The 8888-nt window shown below is 38.2% G+C and overlaps 1 long non-coding RNA gene across 1 annotated transcript; it reads right to left on the bottom strand.

The window, feature by feature from the left end:
* Window positions 1-2425: 2425 nt before the first annotated feature.
* Window positions 2426-8626, bottom strand: LOC140327738 (uncharacterized). Its single transcript, XR_011920094.1, has 4 exons — window positions 8515-8626; window positions 8356-8410; window positions 6888-6967; window positions 2426-4609 (listed from the first exon to the last, which is right to left on the bottom strand). It is a non-coding gene; the product is annotated as an uncharacterized lncRNA (long non-coding RNA).
* Window positions 8627-8888: the final 262 nt, after the last annotated feature.

Raw genomic sequence — 8888 nt, 5'->3', positions numbered from 1 at the left:
TTAAACTGCTCAGTAAACATAGAAACCTAGTAAAGTTTAAATCTGGGTAAAAGTCAAATAATGGCATATGCTATAACCCAGTGACTAACCAGGATGTATAGCTCCTCCATCTCTACATACAATGTTCAGAGAGAGTTGGAAAGACTACTTGATTTTTTTTCTTTGTACTAGTACTTATTGCTAGTACTTCTCACTGCCGTTAGCTCTCAAATTTGCAGATGCTGGTTCTTTTTGAACTAGAGCTGCTGTGGGAGTCCTCAGGCCCACAAGCAAGCATGCATTAAGTGTGAACCTTACTGATAATATAATATTTTTAAGTGTTAATGTGTCATAGACTAATAAGCAATATTATTTCTATAACTTGTTAATGGTGTTCCGTATATAATCTTTGAATTTTTAATTTGTAAAAAATATTTATTGAACATAGGAACTGTTATGATCAGCTTTATTTAAAAATATTTTTTAGAACCATAGGTTGTACAATAAATTTCTCCTGTGACTGTTTTCAGCTCAAGAAGTTACACTTCTCTTTTCATTTTTAAGGAAATATGTTAAAAACACATTACTACAAAACGTAAGAGGAGTGCTTGATTGTAATTTATTCAGGCATATTGGAACTGTTTTTGTGATACCCCCAGCAGGTAGTAGTCTACTTTTTATGAAGGTTTTAAATGTAGAAAATAATCTGTAAACACAAAGAAAAAACTATAAAGCAGTGATTCTGACATTAAGTTTACACTAGTATTTACTATTCAATCTACAGTTGACAATGAAAATCCAGCCACTGATAATCCGTTCCTTCAGTTTTCAGGCATTAATTTCGAATCACATTTTCATTACCAGGACTTTAGTACACTGTTTGGCCACTAATGTTTTCATGGCGCTGTTCTGCAGAAACAGCTGTTAGGTCTTGCTTGCTATTTATTGTACAGCGCTGCTTAATATGTTGGCGCTATATAAATCCTGTTTAATAATAATAATAAAAATAATACACTAAATACACTTTGAGATGTCTCTGCTGCCTGCTCCCTGGAACTTTGCCAGATGTCCGTCGTGCTGCGAGAAGAAGGCTGGCCTGTGTGTGGAGGTGTGTATAACTTTCAAAAATCCTGAATTTTCAAAAATCTGGCACGCCTCCAGAGGTTGCCGGATTTTTGAATGTCAACTGTATTTGTAAATCCAAAGTATGGCCTAATTATGCATTTGACAATCCCACATGTAGAACAAAAAGCACACAGGTAGATTCAGTGGACTGGTATGTTTGCTTAGCAGAGAAGCACATCAAAAATTAATTTTATTTGATTGGGAGGTGCTTTAAAGCAGCGGTTGCCAACCTTTTTGGTCCCGCGGACCACTAAAATTACCGGCTCCTGACCGCGCATGCGTTAGGAGCCAGTTGTCAATGAAAGGGAAGGAATCACCCCCATAGAGATGTCATAACGCCATAATCCCGCCCCACTCTGTCATCCCAGAACTGAGTCTGCAATGGGATTTGGGGCTGAGCCTGGGATTTGCACGGGGGACTTGATCCAGAGCCGCGGACTCCCAAAATCTTATCGCAGACCCCCAGTGCTTTAAAATTTATGTAACTCCTAACAATTATTTTGTCTTGCTTGATCCTTTTTGGTCTTGTATTTTGGTCTGTTATACATAAAAAAAAATACATCTATAATACATGAAACAAATTTTAGGTTATTTACCTGGTAACTTCTTTTTTAGGAGTTGCCCTGTCCATCTACATCTACAGTACACTAGAACATACAACCCTAAAAAAACTCTTTCTTATAGCAAAGTGGGAATTCACTCCTGGGTAACTGGGAACCAAGTAACTAACTTTTTCATCTTTCAAGACAGTACTGTAGAGAAAATTACCTGCTTAGGGTCAGAATCGGTCCCACAGTTTGCAGCACCTCTCTTCCAAAAGACTGGTTAGAAATCGGATTCACTCATTAGTGTTTAATGAAAGTGTTGAAGGTATCAGATTGCCACCTTGCTGCAAATCTGATATGTGAGCTAGGTATACTTGCTACTTCAACTTAAAGAGTGCCCTAGTGCTCTCAGATTTGGGGACTTGGTTGCCCAACCTTGTCTCCATGCTGTTAATGCCCCCCCCCCCCCAACACACACACGCACTCACACTCATACCTTTGCAACTGTTGTGTTAATGAGGGTTCTACAGGTTGCCATATCATAAGCAAGTCTGTGCAACATTTATAGGTCAGTGTTATGTGACTGTTCCAAATTTTGAAATTGTCTTAACTTTGAGCAAAATGCATCAGGTTATCTAAGTGGCTGACCAAAGATATTTCTTGTTTTTCTTAGAGGAAAAAGTGCAAGAATCTTTCAAATTAGGAATGGAACTGACAAAAGAGCAAAGGAGAGGGCGGAAAACTGCCTTATTGAGTGGGAATCTCTCCCAGCAAACTTTTGTATTTCAATATTTTTATTGGGTTTTTTAAACAAATGTACACACATTTTAACACAAACAAGCAATATTGTCCTATTTGGACTATTTGTTTCAACAAACAAATATATATTAGGTTAATATGGACTAACATCAATGACAATACAGGGTAATAAAAACAGCAGAGACTTTCAGCTAAGTAAAATACTCAGATAGGGGGTGTTACTCCTAATTCGGGAAATGCTGTTCACCTTACAATTTTATATATATATATATATATATATATATATATATATATATTTTTTTTTTTTTTTTTATACAGATTTGCTAACATTTTTCCAGCCTATTGTTAAGAGTGCTAGTGAGCCTATCATTAACCATTATCCAATTTAACTTTGACACCAAAAGTTCCAATTAAATATCAACTTTCTTCCACGCCATCACTAGGGAAATGCGTGCTGCTAGAAGCATAAGCTTAAATAATTTTTTGGATTGTAAAGGAAGCTGCTGATTAATTTTGCTAAATAGGACACCCCCTGGTGACTATTCTATCTCCGCTGCCCCTATTTCTAAGATAGGTGAAAATACTGTTGTTCAAAAGGCTTGGGCTTTCGGACACAACCACCAGATGTGTACCATTGTGCCCCTCTCCACACAACCTCCAAAACAGTGTGGAGCTGCCACATCTTGCATAGGTCTGATTCCCACATTTCAATATACTTCATTTAATAGACAGGGCCATAAGTGTTGCCTATAGTAAATCGATTAGACCCTTAGTGTCTGCTATCGAAAAGAGCTTTCAAATGGTGTACACCGATAAGGAGGTTCTGCTAATCTGAGTTTGGAACAAACAAATGATTTGAGTTGTCTATAGCAAGGGTCCCCAACCCCTGGTGTGGCTGTCTGACAGCTGGGCCGTGAGAGCACGGAGACTAGTGGTGGTCCACGGCTCTGGTGCATCCCCCAGAGGGGTCGGGAGAAAGACCTCGCTTGGGGGGCGCACCGGCCAGCATCGTGGACTATGTCTCCCGTAGGGATCGCAGGCTCAGGGCCGAGGGCGGTTTGTGTCTCTGACTCTGGCTCAGACCTGCAATGGGAGAGTAGGCAGGTTCTGTCACGGCTCCCAGTGCATGCGCAGTCCAGAGTCTGTAGATTTAGTGGTCCGCGAGCTCCAAAAGTTGGCGGCCACTGGTCTATAGCGAAAGTATTCTGTGGTGGGGAGTTCTCCCCTGCTTACTAAGTATTCAAAGCCAAACATATCCCGCATCTCTATAATATCCTTAACACTTATGAAACCTTTATCAATCCACCATCCCTACCCAGGGAGAATTCTGGAGGGGGGGGGGGGGTAAGACAACACAATTTTTGTGTTGTTTCGAAGTGCATCCCAATAAATAAGCTAGAGTGGGGCATCTAATTGGTGGTCTAGCATTTTTAGAGATCCACATCATAGCCACTATGGATGTCTCTGGACATGCCAGTCCCTCCAGTTTGATCCACTGTGGCTTAGGGCCAATAATATTACATAAAGATAGTTGAGCTAAATGGGCTGCTTTGGACTAATTTTAAAGGTGAGGGACCCCTAGGCCCCCCTGAGTATGGGGTGCAAAAGGGGTAGCTTTTTGTATTCTGCTTTTTTTCCCTCTAAGGTATTTTAAATCAGGACATGCAAATATTCATTCTTCAGGTCTATCGGAACATTCTTCTTTAGTATAGTTCTGAGAGAAAAGATTTATTCTGGAGCCTTTTAAAAAATTCAGGGTAGAATCTAAAACTTTTTTATGTAGTCCGCTTATTATACTTACTTCCACTAATTGAAATATTTACACACTTGAAGGAAAAACAAAAGGATCAATGAAGGTATTAATGAAATAGTGAGATTTTGTGTCTTTAAATTGCTTTTAAATAGAAGACATTTCAGCAAAATGTATTCAAGCCAATGTAGCAGGCAAAATGTATTAACAAAAACAAACTATAGTGTTGGTATTAACAAAAAGATAAAATAAACGCCAAATTAAGTCCAGTTGTCTGTGGAAGCCAGAATCGGTCCCATAGTTTGAATTGCTTTAAGTGTTCACTTACAAGATACATTCTGTGTTCCAACTACGCTGTTTTCAGTTAGGCCAGAACAGTGCTCTCACTATTGGACAAGGGATACATGCTGGCATATTTCCTATGAAGGTTTCCTTTAAAGGATAACCAAACCTAAGAACAAAAAATGTAATAAAAAAATGTATATGTTAGAAATGTTAGCAATGTTTAATCATTTATTTTTTTACCAAAGGAGCTCACGATCTAATATCCCTTCAATAGTCATGTATTATTAATACAGTCTATGGCCAGTTTTGAGTCAAAGCCAATTACACAAGTGCATGTTTTTAGGATGTGGGAGGAAAATGGGGTGCCTGGAAGAAACCCATGCAAACACGGGGAAAACATACAAACCGTAGACAGTGTCTAGTGATTTATATGTTAAAAAATAAGTCCTCTCCATGTTTGCGTTGCATGTTATGGATACTGTCCTTTATTATACTTATTTTAGGAGAACAATAATTTTAGGAGATGCATTGGGCCATTTAAAGGCTAAAAATGTTGCTGACTAACGAACAAAAGGGCAAATAAAAATAGGTAAAAATTTAGTAACTTCCCAATTTTAAATCAAGTGGAGTAGAGAACCACTGTTTTAACTTCTGCCATATGTCCAAGAATTTTCCTTAATTTCCTAACCTTGAGACACAACAGAATTTAAGAGACTTTAGTTCTTTTTATTGAAGCTCTCTAAGGCTGGAGAGGATACACTTTCTTCAGTGAAGCTGGGTGATCCAGCAAACATGAAATGGATTTCTTAAAAGTAATTTGCTATTTGTTAGCAAATGTTTTCTATACTGGAACAGATCTATTTCAGTTTTTCTGGATCAACCAGCTTCACTGAGGAAAGTGTATCCTCTCCAGCCTTAGAGAGCTTTATTAAATCGTGGTCAATCTCTCAAAAGTAAGTGGAACAGACAACTTCAACTAGAACAAGTTCTCCCATTGGAAAATTTACTATTGCTTCCTGGCAACTGAAAATATTTTTTTCGATTTGTCCACCTTGAGATAAAAATGCACACATTTGCAATATGAACCCAGGCTAACCAATAAAAAACAGGCAAGACTACCCTTGATTAAAAATGTTAATGCTAATTTTGAAAAGACAAAACACTGTATTTACAAACTGTTGGATACTGTTGGATATACGTATAATCCCTTTTGAGATGGTGAATTCAGACTGACTAGTGAGCCTTGGTGGGGGTTGAACCAAGGAAGCAGAATGGAAGATAACATCTCCTTGAGCAGGAAGATTACAAGACCATTTTGGGGGGTTGTACATTGAAGGATCTACTTCAAAGACTTGTCCAATTATCCTGCTCGGTTTTTAAACATCACTGCTACCTGATGACCCCCCAAAGGAGCCTGGACTATATGATCAGATGAGTCAGGGAAATTGCCCTCCAGTGGGACAGGGACATCTACTGGAGAATACCAGCGGGCACATATAAACATAATTTTCTGAAAGTGGCATTTGGAAGACACCTGGGTGAGAGATGAAGGCATGGGTGTGGCTGAATGTGGTATGGGATTCAGACTATTTTAAAAGGGTGATCACAGAGCCAAAACTCTCTCTTACTTCATCACACTCCTACACTCTCTTTTTCTCTAGAGCCCACCCAGGGTACAGTATATAGAGGACGGGCTCTTTGCCTAACATCACTTTACTTTGTCTTTGTAACCATTCTATAGCTTCCCCTAAATAATTATTGTATATTTGTTAATTATTTTTCTATGTTAATAAAAATCTTGTTATTAAGGATCTGTGTTATCATTTAAGCTAATAAAGTCAAAGTACAGCTGTCAAGAAAAGGGATATCATAAGGGCTCTTTTGAAGGCACCAAATTATGTATGTTGAAAAAATAGTAGCAATTTTATTAGAAATATCAAAAAAATATTAAAATCACAGACAAACATAAGTTTATGCTTATAAAATCAAATTCGAGAGGTTATATATAATTACTGAGTCCCACTTGTAAATAAAGTTTAGCATAGATGTTGTCATGAGTTTCTTGCCGGACGCATTTCGCCCATATGGGGCTTCATCAGGGGATTATGTAACAACACCACAGGGACTACAGGGAGCAATACAACAATAAATTAGAAAGGAATACATAAATATTGGAAAAGATATATTCAAAAATTATTGTTTGTACACGTACTGTCAAATCAGAGTAGATAACCAAAGAAATGTGTATCAAAGATCACAATGTGATTGTATTACAAATTAGTAATGGTTAGTTATTTGATACAAAATGGATGTAGATAGATCGAAGGGATTTGGTTTCCAAAGACCACCCAAATAATCAAGAGCTACAACTATAATAACCAGGAAAATGTGCTTACTAATAGGAAAAGTTAATCCAAAGAGATAAAAAGTATAATATTACTTACATATATACAACCTCTAAGATTTTTAGAAGGAATAAAAGATTAGGTATGGATGAATGATAGTGCAGGTTACCTCCAATGATCTGTCAAAAGAAATATATATGGTGTATAAAATAAAGTAATTTGGGTATTATCAATTTAGCTTCCTTCAAAGAAAAATACAATTCCTTAAATTTACATCTGGAAAGATTCAACATTGATATTTACAATAAAAAAGAAATAAAATTTCAAAAGGATAAGTGGGCCTTCACAAAAAAAAAAAAGCATTTAAATGGACCTCGACAACATCCCACACAAATCTCCCCCCAAAAGAAATAAAATTTCAAAAGGATAAGTGGGCCTTCACAAAAAAAAAAAAGCATTTAAATGGACCTCGACAACATCCCACACAAATCTCCCCCCCCCCCCCCCCCCCCCCCCCCCCCCCCCCCCCCCCCCCCCCCCCCCCCCCCCCCCCCCCCCCCCGTCCAAATCACACACAGGAACCACTCACAATCCTGCCACATCACACCCACCCACCTCTTGTCCGCCCAACCAACCCATCCTCAAACCATGCTCCACCACGCACAGTGGCCTAGATTATTCACCTACTAGTGAATTTAGTCAGTTACCCGGCCAAATTTTACCCGCAACATTTATGCATCATACATCTAATTTCGTGTCAGCACCTAACACACATCAGGGCAAGAAGAGGGTAGTCATTGACCCCCAGCCCCATTCATACAGGGAATTCGAAGAGAAAACCCTTCATTACCACACCACCACCTATTTCCTTCGACTCCAACCTTCCATCGCAAATTATTACAAAATGGATGTAGATAGATCGAAGGGATTAGGTTTCCAAAGAACACCCAAATAATCAAGTGCTACGACTATAATAACCAGGAAAAATTGTCTTACTAATAAGCAAAGTTAATTCAAAGAGATAAAAAGTATATATTTACTTATATATATACAACCTCTGAGATTTTTAGAAGGAATAATAGATTGGGGATGGATGAATGATAGTGCAGGTTACCTGCCAAAAGAAATATATATGGTGTGTAAAATAAAGTATTTTGCTCATTAGTTAAAAAATCGACAGATAGAAAGGTAACTCCCAATTTTCTAGCTAGTGTGAGACACTGGTAATAACCGTGTGTTATAGATGGTTTTGTTGTGTCCAACACTGGATAGGTTTGTTATAGCTACAGCATTATAACAAAATAAATAAAGTGACCATGATAATCATAATTATAAAGTGGAAATAAATTTATACATCTGTATTGGGAGAAAAAACATAAATATTTATGGGCTTACCCCAAATTAAGGAACTAGGGAGTGTCTTCGATACATTATATGCTGATGTTCACAGCAAATATACAACTGTTCACAGAAATGGTAGAGATGCCCATAAGGTTGCTTGAAATAGAGAAATGGTAGGGGGGGGGGGGGGGGAATGATTGTAGTTATTAGGAGAGAATACACTTACATCCCAAATGATTTGTGCTTGGTAAGTAATAGATAAGGTCCAGATATTCTCCTCACTAATGTAGGAAAAATAATGTAGAAGTATGTCAGAAAAAAAGTCTTTAATAGTAGTAAAGTAGAACAAAAAAAAGGATATACAATAAATAACCAAAAGACTTACTTCAAAAAGGTTCCTATTCAGCATACAGGCAGCCTGCCAGCAGTCACCCACAGACCAAATAAAGGTGCTGTGGGCAGGACGCCCTTATATCTGAATGGATCAATAGCTAGGGGTGTACGTGCTTGTGCGCGTTCATGTACGCTGTAGCCACTTGCGCATGCGCAGTACTGCATATGAGGTCAATTACTGCAAACCATTTTCGCCCTCATAAGGCAGGAAATGGTGCGGGAATAGAACTACGTAAAGGGTAATCCATGTAAGGCAAGTGACAAAAACTATATCGGCACTCATAAGATAGGACATGGTGCGAGGAAAGAGCTGTGTGAAAATGCTGCATATGCGTGTATTCAATCGCCCATGTGCGATTAATAGTA

This window comes from Pyxicephalus adspersus, chromosome 3, assembly GCF_032062135.1.
Source record: "Pyxicephalus adspersus chromosome 3, UCB_Pads_2.0, whole genome shotgun sequence".
Taxonomy (NCBI): Eukaryota; Metazoa; Chordata; class Amphibia; order Anura; family Pyxicephalidae; genus Pyxicephalus; species Pyxicephalus adspersus.
The sequence above is the reverse complement of the archived record's forward strand: the minus strand, read 5'-3'. Positions and strand labels throughout refer to the sequence as shown.